At 36.2% G+C, this 18759-nt stretch overlaps 1 protein-coding gene across 1 annotated transcript in view; it reads right to left on the reverse strand.

The window, feature by feature from the left end:
- The window catches only part of LOC138707614 (progranulin-like), an 83560-nt gene extending 65193 nt beyond the window's left edge, over nucleotides 1-18367 (reverse strand). Inside the window, exon 1 of the mRNA XM_069837274.1 lies at nucleotides 18317-18367. The gene's annotated coding sequence lies outside the window, so the exon portion shown is untranslated. The remainder of the gene's footprint in view (nucleotides 1-18316) is intronic.
- Between the last annotated feature and the right edge of the window lie 392 nt (nucleotides 18368-18759).

Raw genomic sequence — 18759 nt, forward strand, 5'->3', positions numbered from 1 at the left:
CGATAAGCAGCCATGATTGATTGAAAGACGCCCTTTCGTGCCGTTTTATTGGGTCAAAAGTAGTATAACGTAGTAAAAGTGTAATAGTCAGTAATAAGCTTTCCTCTGCAGAGGTTATTCAGCATCAAAATTTGTCTGGAGTTCTCTATGAGGGAGAGGGGTTTTGCGTGTCATTAGTCTACTACTAGATATACAGCTTTAATTCCCTCGCGGAGGAAACCATGCTTAGGATTTCATCAGTAACAGACTGTAGCTTTCAATTGTAGAGATTATTCAGAGTCAAAATTTAACGTGGGCGAGAAATGGACGACAAAATTTGCATGGAGCCCTCTACAAGGGACAGGGTTTTTACGTGTAATTTATCTACTACAAGGGCCACAGCGTCAATTCCCTCCCGCAGAAAGCAATACTAAGATTTTATCAGTAATATAAGTATGAAAGCTAGCATTCACAATGAAGTACGTTTACATAACTTACTTACTTACTGGTTTTTAAGAGACCCGGAGGTTCATTGCCGCCCTCACATAAGCCCGCCATTGGTCCCTATCCTGAGCAAGATTAATCCATTCTCTATCATCATATCTCACCTCCCTCAAATCCATTTTAATATTATCTTCTCATCTACGTCTCGGCCTCCCTAAAGGTCTTTTTCCCTCCGGCCTCCCAACTAACACTCTATATGCATTTCTGGATTCGCCCATACGTGCTACATGCCCTGCCCATCTCAAACGTCTGGATTTAATGTTCCTAATTATGTCAGGTAAAGAATACAATGCGTGAAGTTCTGTGTTGTGTAACTTTCTCCATTCTCCTGTAACTTCATCCCTCTTAGCCCCAAATATTTTCCTAAGCACCTTATTCTCAAACACCCTTAACCTATGTTCCTCTCTGAAAGTGAGAGTCAAAGTTTCACAACCATAAAGAACAACCGGTAAAATAACTGTTTTATAAATTCTAACTTTCAGATTTTTTGACAGCAGACTGGATGATAAAAGCTTCTCAACCGAATAATAACAGGCATTTCCCATATTTATTCTGTGTTTAATTTCCTCCCGAGTAACATTTATATTTGTTACTGTTCCTCCAAGATATTTGAACTTCTCCACCTCTTCAAAAGATAAATTTCCAATTTTTATATTTTCATTTCGTACAATATTCTCGTCACGAGACATAATCATATACTTTGTCTTTTCGGGATTTACTTCCAAACCTATCTCATTACTTGCTTCCAGTAAAATTCCCGTGCTTTCCCTAATCGTTTGTGGATTTTCTCCTAACATATTCACGTCATCCGCATAGACAAGCAGCTGATGTAACCCGTTCAATTCCAAACCCTCTCTGTTATCCTGGACTTTCCTAATGACATACTCTAGAGCAAAGTTAAAAAGTAAAGGTGATAGTGCATCTCCTTGCTTTAGTCCACAGTGAATTGGAAAAGCATCTGACAGAATCTGGCTTATATGGACTCCTGTTGTAAGTTTCACCGAGACACATTTTAATTATTCGAACTAGTTTCTTGGGAATACCAAATTCAATAAGAATATCATATAAAACTTCTCTCTTAACCGAGTCATATGCCTTTTTGAAATCTATGAATAACTGATGCACTGTACCCTTATACTCCCATTTTTTCTCCATTATCTGTCGAATACAAATTATCTGGTCAGTAGTTGATCTATTACGCCTAAAACCACACTGATGATCCTCAATAATTTCATCTACATATGGAACGTTTACATAAGAAATAGCTAATTCTGGCGGATTTTAATTAGTGATACATTCCATTAATGAAATTGATTTTGCAGAGAAATGGATTGCATAACGTTTTGTGAAAAGCATTTTTATCTCCATTCTCTTTCATGAATTATGAGTGCTTATTGTGTTATCGAAACCAGTTTCTAAAGTCCTGTACGTTTCCTTGTAATTTTAAAGGGGGAATACACTCCTGAAGATATGATCACAGAATTATTCTCAGTGCTCTCTTGTGATCTGCTTTCACTTTGTTTAGAGGTAAACTGAAACACAGAAATTTAGAGCTAACAACGTTATTTTCCGTCAGAACGTTATGTCTATGTAAACGTACTGTGAATGTATGTATTTAACGATAAGTTTTCAAGCTTCAGTATCAACGTTTAGTTTACTTTTTAAAGAAGACCTCTCTGTGAGTACGTGAAATTTCAAAACTCTCGCTTTTATTTAGGAGTCATTCCACGTCAGACCGGACACATTTTTGACCTCATATTTTTAGAATTGTTTGAAATTTTTTTTATGCTTTCTAAGGGTAAAATTAAGGGACCCATATTTTTTTGTTGGCCCCAAGTCTGATTATTTTGAGATATATACAGCATCAAAATTATTGAAAGATTACACACATTGACATATATAAATATTCGTTTCTCCCATTACGTGTATCGTATGAAATCGAGGTTAGTCTCTTTTGGAAGGTTAAATATATGGCTTTTAGCCTGTGTATATTCACTTTCCATTTTTATGTATTCACAGTACTTTATGCCATAATAATTATATAAATCTTTATATTCGTAATGTTCGGACACTTAGAATACCATTTTTAAGTTATCACCGTGTTCTCCATTTAATTATCCGTAAGTATGCCAAATTTCATAGTGGGAAAGTAATAAATGACTGAGAAAAAAAATACTAAACAAATACGCGCACAGAATCCCTTGCAGCGCCGCCACACCATTAAACTGCCTATCCTGTGATAAACTGTCAATTGCTGCCTTTGTCTGTTATCACCACACTGGCGACTGCCCTCATCTTTGTTTACGTCTGCAGAAGCTTAGCTGGGATATATAATACTTAAACTAGGTCCAAGGCAGAATGAATTCTCTTCAGTTTGTTCCGAGATTTTCAAACGTTCCGGCATTAATAACATAGTAGTATAATATTACTGTGAGTGTGTGTGACGTAGTTCCTGTTATTGTTTTTAGTTGGTGCAATTAGTGTGTAGCCTAATCACAGTAAGTAATGTAATACAACCTAGACATTATCAGTGTTTTAATCCTTTCAAAATAAGGAAACACAGTCGTAGGTTTAAGAAAGGGAAATTAAGGTGCGTGACTTTCAACATGCTTAAAAAATTGAACATGCACCACATTAAGTTGTCATACAATCTTAGGATTTGTGAAAATTGTCCTAAGAAAATTGCGTTAATGTCAGATGTTGGTGAATCAAGTGCCGTTCAAACCAGCAGTGTTGATATCTTAGCCGGTTCTAGTGTCCAGAACATTGAACAAGAAACAACAGACAATTCGGAAACTGATAAATGTAGTGCGTCAAGTAATTCAGAGGTGTCAGTGACGGACATTGATAAGAATGGAAGTTTGATGTCAATGGGGGAAACACCAATTAAGAAGAAGAAATTATCGCAGAAGAGGTAGCCCCAACAGAAATATCAGAAAATAAAACAAACGCTTAAGGAAAATATTTTTCGCGTTGAGAAAAAGGAAGTAGAAACAACACTAGATGAGAAGAGTAGCAGTGACATAATGAATAAGCCAGCAGAGTGTTTCAGGAACACCATTCACAGAAAACTTAAAATTCATATTTAAACTATATTTGAGGACTGGTCATACAGTAAAATTAGGGAACACTTTGTCTATGTGCTTATCATGAGATTGAGAATGTAAAGTTGTTAATTGATGGTGGAAACCTGGCGAAATTGACAGCCACTCTAGAACTGCCACTGAGAAATTACAAAGATCTGATTTCACAGATTGTATGTAACCCTGCATCCCCTGATTGTTATTTCAGAAAGTGTAAAAATTGTCCATCAACAGCAGACTTAATTCAGTATTTACAGGAAGCATTTTAAACAGAAATGATAGATGTAGCCAATTACAAACAATGTGTAACTATTGACCCAACTAATTTAGAAATGTTGCACTCTTTAGTAGAAGAATTTTAGATAAACTTTCGGCCAAGTTAGAAGCGCTAGCTCTTCACGCAATTGTATAGCAGCAAGCTGCGTTTCTGGTGGAAAAGAAAGAAGCTCTCCAGGACGGTGAACGCTTTGTAATTTGTGACTTCCGAAAATTATGCCTGCGTGATTCAAGACTTAGTACAGGGTGTTCATTGGAATAAAAGTCAGGTCACACTCCATCCCTTTGTAATTTATTTTAAAGACAGAAGTGAATTAAAACATAAAAACTTTGTACCAATTTCAGAGTGTCTTAAACACGTAACAAATGCTGTCCAACTTTTCGAACGACAATTAATACGGTTTCTGAAGAACGAAACAGGAAATATAAAAAGAGTTATTTATTTTTCTGATGGGGCTAGTGCCCAATACAAAAACCGAAAAAAAATTGTATATCTGTGTTTTCACGAAGAAGATTTTGGCGTAAGTGCTGAATGGCTTTTTTTTTTGAACTTCACATGGGAAGAGCCCTTGTGATGGGACTGGCGGCACCACTAAAAGACTAGCAACAACAGTAAGTTTTCAGCCACATCAGGACCCCATTACGACACCAAGAAAATTGTTTGAGTGGACTGAAAAGAATATTAGTGGAATTCATTTTCTATTGTTCACCAATGATGAACATAAAAATGAATGTGACTTACTGCAGTCTCGATATGAGAGGGCAAAAGCAGTAAGTGACACAAGAGCACTACATGCTTTCATACCGGTCTCAAAATCTGAAACACTAGTTAAAGATTATTCTTTGTCCCACGAAAGTAAACGTCTATTTATCTGAGTTGCTTAAAAGTATGTTTCAGTTATCCAATCCGGTTGACTTGTTTTTGTGTGTTTTAAGTTAGTTTTGTGGAATTTTACGTTAATAATTGTGCTCCAAAAGTGTTTAAATATTTCGTAAGTCGACTTTATGGTGTATAACATACTGACACTGTGTGTACACACGTATCCATACATAGCGACGCGGTCTTGCAGTGACGCTCCTACTCAACAGCGTGCGCCCGGCTGGGTAAGTTAATTTATTGCAAATTCATTTATGTATATCCCATTCTGAAATTCTGTACGCATATAGTTGAGAAACTAAGGAATGCAGTGATATTTTTTATATTTCGAAAAAAGTTTCCGAACTTAAAAAAAAAGGCATTTTAAAAATATATTTTCGAGAAAAAAATACAACATAAATTTGTATGTAATTGAAGGCCAGATGTGCTAAAAGTATATGTTATGAGTTTTAATATGAGCCCAATTTGAATAAATTGCGTTAATTAGTAACGGAGATATTACCGTTTATATATAACAGTGCGCACGCTATTACACAAATTTTAAATTTAAATACTTTTCGAAAGAATCAAGTTTTATGAAAATAAAATTATACGTATACTTTATTTTTGTTCTTTCAATCGAATAAAAAAGTTTGACAGAAATAAAAAACATCAAGGTTAAATTTCCTTTAAATTTGTCCGGTTTGACGTGGAATGATTCTTAGGTAAATGTATCGTGGAAGTCAATGTCAATGGAGAAATGGGAGGAGAAACAATTAAATTGTATTCGAAAACGCGTCCTTGCAAGTGAGTTTGGAGTGAGAAGAACTGAACATTTGAGCTCCATGATTGTTGACCATTTGCCTCACTCCGAGTTTCGCTGTTCCACTGAAGGAACTTTAAAGAATTTGGAAGGGGAAAGCCGAAAATGGATTTAACCTAAGCGTAACAGAACAGCCGAAGATGTTAAAAGCTTGCTCATCAAGTAAGACTGCCGCAGTCCTCGCAAGAGAAGGGATCCGATCCCTTGCACTGTGCGAGTGACACTCGAGTAAAAATCGTGGAAATCTGAATCGTGAATTGCACAATCCCTCATGTCCAATTGAGTAAATTTTTCAGGAGGCACAAAAATTGTCTTCGAAAGCTTTTGGTAGTATTTTCAAGTGACAATTTATTTATTAAAGCAAAATAAATTCTAGTGTTTAACGTATATGAACTTCAATTTTTTTCTTTAATATTTTCTGAGAAAAAGTCTGAATTGCCTGGACATGTACGAGGTTTCGTAAGGTTTCTGCAATCCAAGGCTAGTAATAGCCATTTTATTTCTTTAAAACAATTATTTTTCGGTGAAGAAGACTAAGAAGAAATTTTTTACCTTATAAAGAAATTTAAATATATATTTCAGCCAAGAAATTGAAAAAATTATACAAACATACAAAAATCAAAATTATGTGAGTAGCTTATTTCATTCTTAAAATTTCTTTAATCCTGTAAAAAATCAAAGAAGAGCAAATTGAACATTTCTTTAGTTCCAAAATAATGCCATATAGCACATTTCTCGTGTTCCTTTAATTTTCTGCAATTCACTGTAACTTATTGCCGCTGTGAAATGTACACTGAGCACGGACGTGTGAGATTTCTGCACCACTTGCAAAGCCTATGTATGAATATTACAACCATATGAAAAACTTAATTTGAGAAGAATTGTGACGTACGGTTTCTGCAATTCACGATTCATCTAGTGTGACAATACTGGAATTACAACTGTAAATAACACGTTTGTAATAATAATAATAATAATAATAATAATAATAATAATAATAATAATAATAATAATAATAATAATAATAATAATATTAAAATAGCATAACACAACACAACATAATATAATATAATATAATATAATATAATATAATATAATATAATATAATATAATATAATATAATATAATATAATATAAATTTAGCTTCCCTTATGAAAAGGTTGCCAGATTTGACAAAGCGTATTACATATAATTTGGAAACACACCTAAAAGGTAAAATGATATACATTTGAAACGGTTAGGGAATCGAATATACAAAATGTCAGAAAAATTTACACTTAAATAGCGTTTGTGCTCATTTACAGTTAAGAAAGGGGGAAAAAAATATCGTCAGATAGGTTAGAATGATTTGAATGCCATATACCGCGAGAAAAATACGGATTTATTGGCATTGATATCTAAACCAATCAACAGCCATCGGTTAAGATAACTTGAAATTTCCATTATCACTCCCATACAAGTGATTTCTCAATATCTGCACCGATCCTTTGAGGGCACTAATGGCTATTTCCTTCACAATGCTGTGTGTTAGCCCCAGGTTTTTACATTTGTTGGCAAAGAAGGCGGGTATGGTACCTCGTGCTCCCACCATCAGACCTATTACATCAATGTGGGACAGGCTATATTTATCTTTATAGAACGGGATTGTTGGTTCATAGATCCATTTCTTTTCACTGTCCACCTCATGCGGTTGATCTGCATGTGTCTCAAATCTGATGGTGGGATCGAGAATGTATGCCGAGTTGTTCTTAATGGCAATGATATCAATTCGCCGAACACTTCCTTGTGTGGCTAGTCCCTGCACCTCTTGATATAATATAATATAATATAATATAATATAATATAATATAATATAATATAATATAATATAATATAATATAATATAATATCTCAATTTATTTTTTTTCATGTGGTAATTTCACTCATAATCGCTGTGACCTATTGTCGCCCCAAGGAATTAATTTAAGCTAATCTTGATAGCAGTGCTCTTGGAGTTCATTTATTAATTTCGTTTGCTATTGACTTTCATAGTCATAATATTGTTTACTGTGATATACGGAGTAATGTCTCTGAAGATTGAATTTCATCAACTGATTTAATGTCTTCGCATATATTAAAAATTTCGAAATTCCTTAAAATTCAATAAAGAACATTTCTTCCCAATCACACTTGAAAGTACGCGTGGTAATTCTATGCATATCGCTTGGACTTTTTTTTTATTTACGTGCTATTTTACAACCTGTGTTTTGCCATAGGCATATCACAAGATATTTACATTAGTGGTGACTACAATTTTATTGTTTAGAGTCTATTCTTGAAGTGTGCGGAAGATGTTGCTGATGAAGTTTGTGACAGCGACAGTGTTGACGTGGAACTTCAGTATCTGGGGCAGCGTTTGGGTTGTTAGAACACGAGGCCGGTCTCTTGAGTACAAGGAGCATTCTGTCAGAAGGTGTCTTGCTCTCTGAGGTGACTTTTCTGGGCAGTTACATAGGGGAGATGGTGTCTTGTTGATCCTGTGAAGATATGTACGGAAACAACCGTGGTTGGTCAGGAATTGGGTGATAATGTAATTAGGCCATAGGGATATAGAGAGCCTGTGGTGGATAGAGGGGATAAACTGTTTGGTGTGATGTGCTACCTCGGCGTTGATGTAAGTTGCATTCCAAATGTTTATGTAGTAATTTTCCAGAAGTTGCTTAGCTCGAGACGTAGGGATGGAGTTGTAGGCTATAGTACTTTTATAACTGGCAGCTACCTTTGCTAGATAGTCGGCTCGTTCATTGCCTCTGATTCCTGTATGTCCTCTGACCCAGTTTAATATCGCTTGGACTTGGTTCAGACATATTCTTTCTCTGTAGGTAATGTAACGGTAACTCCACTGGTCTCATGGAAGCAGACATCACACGAAGCAACCCTGGAACTTGCCACGCGAGCGCTCTTGCTGCTGTTTGCCCGTAGAACGCTATCGTGCACGGGTCTGGTTTAGACTAGCTTCAGACAGTTTGCAAACAGGTGTTACAATGCAATGGAGCAAGGTGCGAAGAGAAGAAAAGTTAAAAAAATTGAAAATAAAGTTAGTTATAAAACAAATCACGGGTGGTAAAAAGGAACCTGATGTGTGCCATGAATTTGGTTTGGTTGAGGAAGAACTGAGAATGATTTACAGATGCAGTATTATGTAAAAGAGAAGCAGAAAAATAGTTACAGAATGTTTCAACGAAAGTTATTAATAACTGTGAGCATTCTATGCAGTTTAATTACTACAACATAGTATTTTATTCCGTATTTCATTATTTTGTACAATCCAGTACAGTATTTTTCAGTATTTCCATTTAAAAAAAAAATAGTTACAGAATGTTTCAACGAAAGTTATTAATAACTGTGAGCATTCTATGCAGTTTAATTACTACAACATAGTATTTTATTCCGTATTTCATTATTTTGTACAATCCAGTACAGTATTTTTCAGTATTTCCATTTAAAAAAAAATAGTTACAGAATGTTTCAACGAAAGTTATTAATAATTGTGAGCATTCTATGCAGTTTAATTACTACAACATAGTATTTTATTCCGTATTTCATTATTTTGTACAATCCAGTACAGTATTTTTCAGTATTTCCATTTTTTCAAAATAATAAAAACAAACAAAGCGATGCAAAGTATTATTTAAATAAGTTGTAGTACTTAGACCTGTTAAAATTACAAATTAAATTATAGTAGTGTACGAAAAGTGTTATTATTTTGTATGTATTTATTATTTGAATTCTATTTACTCTATTTTACGGAGGAAACCATGCTATTTTATCTATAGTACTGTCACAAGATTTCTGAGATTTGCCAATAAATCCACGAGCGAAGCGAGTGGATTTATTTTGGAAATCTCAGACTTCGGGTGATATTTATCACGATTATTTCGTGAATAAAATAAAAATTTAAATAATATATCCCTAAAATTCAGTCACTAAATATTAATAATATTGTATATTTATGAATACTTAACCTATTCAGACATTGTGAAGTCGAAATAGATGAATAACGATTACTGCAATAAAGAAATTGGATGATATTCAGTAATGCCAATTGAGAAAAACGGAATACAGGTTTAAAAATGTTACTTACATGTACTGCACTTTCCTCTTGTTATTATAACAGAAATACTTTTTCATTATTTGTTGAAATCATAATTTAATTTAAACATTTTATAGTATAATTATTACAAATAATCTGATTAATACATTAATTAAATGAACAATTTTTATGAAGGAGTGTCATTTTCTTTAGATGCAATGGACATGGAATTAGAAGATGAAGATGTAGATGTGGAAGTAGGATTCATGCTCATCGATTTACGTGGAAACAGTAGGCGATACTGACTAAACAAAAGAACGACCATGCGATAAATTGATAGTGATAAATGGAACTGCAGAAATTATCGCGATATATGACTGTGATTGGTTGGAAATCAAAATTTCATTACACTTCAATGGCCGAAAATGGAATGACGTCATATAAACGAAATAGTCGCTTTAAAAACCATCGCGCTCTGCTGGATTTAAACTGCCACTGCTGGCATGGTATTCGATAAACCGCCGCACAAGTGGTCTAAAATCCATATTTAGGAGGACAAATGCAGAAAAATGACATGTAAAAAAATGAAATTAAACCCTTAAATTATTTTTCCTATATAACTGAGTAACACTCAATTGATTATCTTAATCAGCGGAGGTGGCTGCATAGCGAGATAAGAAGCCGGTAACATGCCACATTTCGCCACTCAGCATTCTTACTCAGCAAGCGCCGCGAATCTGCCGTTTTCTTTGTGCTGTAACTCTGTTGTAAGTGGTCGATTCCATTCATATTTGGTACCAACATGTCAAGTAGTTCCTTGGGTATGTAACACTGTTTGTTTTTGTACATTTAATGTTATTATAGTATGTAAAATTAGCATGAATGGACACGGGACAAAATATAAATATAACATTGAGTGCAAATTTTGCTAAGGTAGAGAAAAAAAAAAACCCTTTGGTTCGTCCAAAAACGATTTTTTTTTCACTTCCTCCACTATTTACCTCTATTTTAAATCTAGTCTTAAGGTGCGCAGATTTGCGGAAGTAATAATTTATGAGCACTATTCTTTCGAGGTGCAGTAGTGCAATTTTTCTCGGTTGCAATTATTTCAATATCTGTGAACCGAATCTGCTTCCGCAGTATAATTGAAGGAATTAAAGATGACAGCTTGTTAATTATGTACCAAATAAGCTTCCCGAGTGTCCAAAAGGTGCAATAGTACCTAAAATGTTACATTTTCCCACCCATAAGGTTTTGTCTAAATGCATCCCCCTGTAAGGGGCACTTCTGCTTATACCAACGTAAACAGAGTTTGTACACAAAACAAATGTACTAAGTGTAACTACTGTATACAATTTCATAAAAATCTGTTAGATAGGACAAAAGTTACTAATTTTGTCTAATTGCGCCCCCCTATAAGGGGTAGTTACACTTAGACCAACGTAATGAGAGCTTGTATACAAAACATACATGCTACCTGTAACTACTTTGTAAAATTTCATAAAAAATCTGTTAAATAGGAGAAAAGTTACTAATTTTGTCTAATTGCGCCCCCTATTAGGGGTATTTCCCCTTATACCAACGTAATCAGAACTTGTATACAAAACATATATGCTACTTGTAACTGCTTTGTAAAATTTCATAAAAATCTGTTAAATAGGAGAAAAGTTACTAATTTTGTCTAATTGCGCCCCCCCCCCTATAAGGGGTGGTTCCCCTTACATCAACGTAACGAGAGGTTGTATACAAAACATATATGCTACCTGTAACTGCTGTGTAAAATTTCATAAAAATCTGTTAAATAGGAGAAAAGTTACTAATTTTGTCTAATTGCGCCCCCTATAAGGGGTAGTTCCCCTTATACCAACGTAATCAGAGCTTGTATACAAAACATATATGCTACTTGTAACTGTTTTGTAAAATTTCATAAATATCTGTCAGATAGGAGAAAAGTTTCTAATTTTGTCTAAATGCGCCCCCCTATAAGGGGTAGTTCCCCTTATACCAAAGTAACGAGAGCTTGCATACAAAACATATATGCTTCCTGTAACTTCTGTGTAAAATTTCATAAATATCTGTTAGGTAGCTGAAAAGTTACTAATATGTCCCGCTAAATTTGCATTCTAGACCACTGTGCGCCGAAGACTTTTTATTCTAGTCTTGCAGCAAGACGTAAATGTCTTTCCAGCAAGTGAACTGTTTTCTGTGTATGGTCTATATTCCCTGCCCTTTGGACATTTGATGTCCTGGAATGAAGGACGATCTGGTAACATCTGCACAACAGAGTGACAGTTTTTGCACACTGCCATGCATACGAAAGTAACAGTAAAACTCAACAAATCACGACGTATCCATTGAATCTTTCAACAGTAATACTGCATCGCCACTGATGTGTCTAGATACGTATAACGGACGGGACTCGTGCCTCGAGGCTAAACTGGGGATAGATATAGATTCCAGTATTGCAGATTACCTGGTTGGGGCTTTCCTAGATTTTACCTAACTGTGAGGCCACTATCAGGTAATATTATATAGAGAATTCTTATATTCTTCTTGCAAAATACCATTTCTTTTTTATCACCAGAAACCTGCACAATATGAAGATTTTTTTTTGCAAAACATGGAATTTATTTTGGAAAAATATGAAAATGTGAAATAAATATTTCAGTGCTAAAGTATCTTCGTTCCTAAATCATTTAGAGCAGGTTTACATAATTATTTACAAAATAAGTCTTTAGAAATTAATAATTTGGTCTATATTTAATATCCTACCAAATAAAATACACCAAATCTACATAATTAAACAGTTTGTCAGCATCATAAAATCCTTACCTCAATGCAAGAACTAGATCACTCAATTTTGTACATTGAAGAAAAAATTCATAAAATGGTTGAACTGAACACTGGTTGCGTCTACCGCTGTGCCGTAACGGTTAGCATGTCTTCACTGTAAAACGAGCGGGCCCGGGTAGAAACCCTGTTTGGTTAAGGCTGGTTCACAATAAACCGGGAACGAGAACCAGAATGAAAACGAGAAGCAGAGGACGTGAATATGAAAATTTTTTATTCACAATAAACCGAGAACGTAGACGACTATGCATATCGATATGCATGTCAATAACGATATGTATAGTCGATATTACGCATTCTAATTTTATTTGTGTATAATTGACCAATGGCGTTCTCTCATGAGTACAAGGCAGCCAACATAAACACAAGTTAACCAACTTCGAAATTTCAACTGAAACATTTCATTAGGTACGGTACTATAAATATGTCCATGCATCTTTATTATCACAACCTATTTTAAGTCTACCATAACGTAAAATAATTATAGAAGAAACATTTGTAATAGAACAAAAATGAACACAACAGTAGTAATTGAACTGAAGCATGAATATGTAGTGTGTAATACAACCAATACAGTAATAAAATATGATTCACTTACGATCGGTGTTCAAAGACGCAGCTATTGAAAACCACGTATTCTCCTTCATTTTCTCATCTTTATACGAGGCGCGCCGCTTATCGAGGATTTTCCTCAACACTCAAAATTAGAATCTCATCAAATAAAACTTGCTCCATGATGCATAGCACAGAACAAAATAATGTATAGGTTATGTCACGGTCTTCTTGCTACGAAATATACGACAAAATAGCTTTTAGATGGCAATAGAATGAATCTAGTGGGCTGTGATCGGAAACGTGAACGCCAAAGTTGACACTTGGCCAACTCTCCGTTCCCGATCCCGGGCTCTGGCAAGTTTTTCGTTAATTGTGAATGCTCACATTTAAATGTACACGTATTAACAATTTTACCGTTTTCGTTTTCGTTCCGATTCTCGTTTCCGGTTTATTGTGAACCAGCCTTTACCTGGTTAAGGTTTTCCCGGAGTTTTCCCTCAACCCATGAAGAGCAAATTCTGGATAATTTTCGGCGCTCGACCCTGCATTCATTTCGCTGGCGTCATCACCTTCATTCCACTCGTACACAAGATAGCCATCGCTGTTGACAAAACGTCGTAAAATGAACCAATTAAAAACACTTGTTGCAATACAACACAAGTAATTTTTTATGTATTTTTTGGTATTGAATAGGCAATGCACATGTTGTTATTATATACAGAAACGAAAGCTTAAGAAAATTACTTGTAAAAAAGAAAATTCTGAAAATAAACAATAGAATATCTTGGCTGAGAAGAAACTGCCTACTGAAAGATGCACTGGAAGGAATGATGAATGTGAGAAGAGTTTGGGGCAGAAGAAAATGTCATATGATAGACGACATTAAGATATATGGATCATATGAGGAAACAAAGAGGAAGGCATAAAATAGGAAAAACTGGAGAAAGCTGGGTATGCAGTGAAAGATTTGCCCTTGGGCCGAACACAGAATGAAAATGAATGAATGAATGAATGAATGAATGAATGAATGAATGAATGAATGAACGAATATATGTATGTATGTATGTACGTACGTATGTATGTATGTATGTATGTATGTATGTATGTATGTATGTATGTATGTATGTATGTATGTATGTATGTATGTATGTATGTATGTATGTATGTATTAATTTGGATGTGAAGGCATGACGCCAAAACCAATCTCGTCTGGCAGTAATTAAAAATTATTTATTCGAAAACTCATTTTGAAAATGCAGTATATCCGATTTGAATACATCCTACAAATGTCAAATAAGTACAATTCATTCAAAACTTAGGAAAATTCTCTACAACTTGATAATACTTCCCCTCAAACTTTCTAAACCTCAAGGACGGGCCTACGAACCATTCGAAGGCTATGACGTTAATCGAGAAATAAATTTCTGTCTCTTAGAGTCAGTTAAAAAGTGATATAATGTATATATTTACTGCTCATAAAGTCTTGAATGGATGTCTATTTATAGTCATTCGGAAGATAGCCCTAATACAGGAAATGCCGACAGGAAAACTAAACATTGATTCATATCCTCGGCAGATACGAAGTTTAGAAAACAAAGACATACACTGATCGAAATAGTACGAAGCGTGTAAAGCCGATGACCACTTGGAATTTAGAAAGATGTAATTCCTTTTCTAAGCGGTCGGTGGGACATAGTCTGCTCATTTAGATGCTCGAATTTTACAAGGAATAATGAAAGGCTCTACACAATATTCAATTTAACAGACATCGATATTGATACATTAATATAGATGCATATAGATATAGGTAGGTGAACAGGTAGACAAGTACACAGACACATAGGTAAACAGACAGGTAGGTATGGGCAGAAAGATAACCAATGCGGACAGAGAGACAGGCGGACAGGTATAGATGGACAAGTGGGTAAACGCAGACAGACATGTAAATAAATACAAACAAACAGGGAGGTAAATGCGAATAGAAGACAGGCAGATAGATACAGATAGACCAACAGACAGGTGAGTACAGATAGAGGATAAGCAGACAGTTACAGATAAATGGATTGGTAGGTAACTGCGGATAGAGGATAAGCAGGCTGTTACAGATAGACGGACAGGCAGGTAACTGCGGATAGAGGACAAGCACAGTTGCAGATAGATGGATTGGTAGGTAAATGCGGATATAGGATAAGCAGGCTCTCACAGATAGACGGGAAGGCAGGTAAATGCGGATAGAGGACAAGAACAGTTGCAGATAGATGGATTGGCAGATAAATGCGAATAGAGGATAAGCAGACTGTCATAGATAGAACGAGAGGCAGGTAACTGCGGATATAGGATAAGCAGGCTGTTACATAGACGGACAGGCAGGTAAATGCGGATACAGGACAAGCAGGCAGTTACAGATAGATGGATTGGTAGGTAAATGCGGATATAGGCTGTTACAGATAGACGGGCAGGCAGGTAAATGCGGATAGAGGACAAGAACAGTTGCAGATAGATGGATTGGCAGATAAATGCGAATAGAGGATAAGCAGACTGAAATAGATAGAACGAGAGGCAGGTAACTGCGGATATAGGATAAGCATGCTGTTACAAATAGACGGACAGGCAGGTAACTGCGGATACAGGACAAGCAGGCAGTTACAGATAGATGGATTGGTAGGTAAATGCGGATATAGGATAAGCAGATTGTCATAGATAGCACGAGAGGCAGGTAACTGCGGATATAGGATAAGCAGGCTGTTAAAGATAGACGGACAGGCAGGTAACTGCGGATACAGGACAAGCAGGCAGTTACAGATAGATGGATTGGGAGGTAAATGCGGATATAGGATAAGCAGACTGTCCTAGATAGACCGACAGGAAGGTAACTGCGGATATAGGATAAGCGGGCTGTTACAGATAGACGGACAGGCAGGTAACTGCGGATACAGAACAAGCAGGTAGTTAAAGATAGATGGATTGGTAGGTAAATGCGGATATAGGATAAGCAGACTGTCATAGATAGAACGAGAGGCAGGTAACTGCGGATATAGGATAAGCAGGCTGTTAAAGATAGACGGACAGGCAGGTAACTGCGGATACAGGACAAGCAGGCAGTTACAGATAGATGGATTGGGAGGTAAATGCGGATATAGGATAAGCAGACTGTCATAGAACGAGAGGCAGGTAACTGCGGATATAGGATAAGCGGGCTGTTACAGATAGACGGACAGGCAGGTAACTGCGGATACAGAACAAGCAGGTAGTTAAAGATAGATGGATTGGTAGGTAAATGCGGATATAGGATAAGCAGACTGTTACAGATAGACGGACAGGCAAGTAAATGCGGATAGAGGACAAGAACAGTTGCAGATAGATGGATTGGTAGGTAAATGCGGATACAGGATAAGCAGACTGTTACAGATAGACGGGCAGGCAGGTAAATGCGGATAGAGGACAAGAACAGTTGCAGATAGATGGATTGGTAGGTAAATGCGGATACAGGATAAGCAGACTGTTACAGATAGACGGGCAGGCAGGTAAATGCGGATAGAGGACAAGAACAGTTGCAGATAGATGGATTGGCAGATAAATGCGAATAGAGGATAAGCAGGCAGTTGCAGATAGACGGGCAGGCAAGTAAATGCGGATAGAGGACAAGCACAGTTGCAGATAGATTGATTGGTAGGTAAATGCGAATAGGGGATAAGCAGACTGTCCTAGATAGACCGACAAGCAGGTAAATGCGGATAGAAGACAAGCAGGCAGTTACAGATAGATGGATTGGCAGGTAAATGCGAATAGAGGGTAAGCAGACTGTCATAGATAGACCGACAAGCAGGTAAATGCGGATAGAAGACAAGCAGGCAGTTACATATAGATGGATTGGCAGGTAAATGTGAATAGAGGGTAAGCAGACTGTCCTAGATAGACCGAAAAGCAGGTAAATGCGGATAGAAGACAAGCAGGCAGTTACAGATAGATGGATTGGCAGGTAAATGCTAATAGAGGGTAAGCAGACTGTCATAGATAGACCGACAGGAAGGTAACTGCGGATAGAGGACAAGCAGGCAGTTACAGATAGATGGATTGGCAGGTAAATGCGAATAGAGGATAGCAGACTGTCATAGATAGAGCGACAGGCAGGTAATTGCGGATCGATGACAAGCACAGTTACAGATAGATGGATTGGGAGGTAAATGCGAATAGAGGATAGCAGACAGTCATAGATAGACCGACAGGCAGGTAAATGCGGATAGAGGACAAGCACAGTTACAGATAGATGGATTGGCAGGTAAAAGCGAATAGAATATAGTAGACTGTCACAGATAGAGTGATAGGCAGGTAAATGCGGATAGAGGACAAGCAGACAGTTACAGATAGATGGATTGGCAGGTAAATCCAAATAGAAGATAAGCAGATTGTCATAGATAGACCGACAGGCAGGTAACTGCGGATAGAGGACAACTCATCCACAAAAGGCGGTGTGAAAACTATTAATACAAATGATCTGCTGGAATTCCGATGAAACATTGCTTTCATACTTCTGAATATTTATGGAACATGAAGATCCAAAACAGGACCAGAAGACACCAATAGCTTCCCGAGTGCCAAACGATGTAAGATTTGACAACCTTGGCCACCTCCCTCATTCTCGAGCATAGCGCACAAAATGTGTACTCTGTAGATCCACAACAAATAACCATTACATAAAGTGTAAAGTAGCTCTCCACAATGAATGCTTTGTTGCATTTCATGCCCGTTAGAAAATAATGTAATTTTGGGTATGAAACTGGGGGGGAACAGGCTGTGACCTATTTCATGTAAACACTACGGCACGAATAACTGAATGTATTTTTTTCTAAGTCTGAATTGCAGTTCTGTTTCGTATGTGACGATGTTATTTGCCGTTATGTATTCTGCCATATAATTTGAGTAAAATGTAATTTTGATTGTTATAACATCATAAACATTGGCGTTCCTGATTAATAAAAGTGCAATATGTTTGCTATAATACCCTTGAAAATACTCATCATTAGTCTCAGCTATAATTTAGTCACCAATTTTATTCCAGGGTAAAAATTATACATATCTGCCTAGTGTTGCGTTTTCGCAACAGTCATTTCTTGAGAAGTGATCATTTTTTTCCTTTCAGAAACAAGTTATAACTATTTGTACAGATTCACATAGACTTTTGTGTAAGTATAATAGAAATTTCAAACAAAATCGTTTTGGGCATTTACAGGTTAAGGGAAATATTAATTTTCAACCTAGGAAGAAAAAAACATCTCTATTTTTAGATTCATGTATAGGAGCGGGACAAGTCAACTCACCCGATAAACCGCTTCAGAAATAATCTTGTTTACAAAGCAGAGCGCAAATAACATACTGGCGAATATTTTGCTTATTGAGCGTTTTATTATACAAAGACATCCGCTTATCAGTAAGATTAGGAATTATACGGTCTAGACTCCTTCAAGGTCGTTTTCAATAGCCTTGCGGTTACTATGCTACCAGTGTTGTCAATTCCAATTTATAAAAACCACTGTACACTTTAATAACTTCACTATAGACCACAGACTACAACGTGTTCACAATACATGCTTTCGTTTCTTTTGTGATATTAGAAAATTCGATTATGTAACACAGTCACTAGAACTGTTGTCTTGGAATCCACTTACTTAAATAGTACTGTTATATTTAAATTAATCCACACCTTCACAACCACTTATCATCTCGTTTTGTTTACCTTTCACTACCGCGAATCTGGAACAAG

Source organism: Periplaneta americana, chromosome 10 (assembly GCF_040183065.1).
Source record: "Periplaneta americana isolate PAMFEO1 chromosome 10, P.americana_PAMFEO1_priV1, whole genome shotgun sequence".
NCBI classification, from domain to species: Eukaryota; Metazoa; Arthropoda; class Insecta; order Blattodea; family Blattidae; genus Periplaneta; species Periplaneta americana.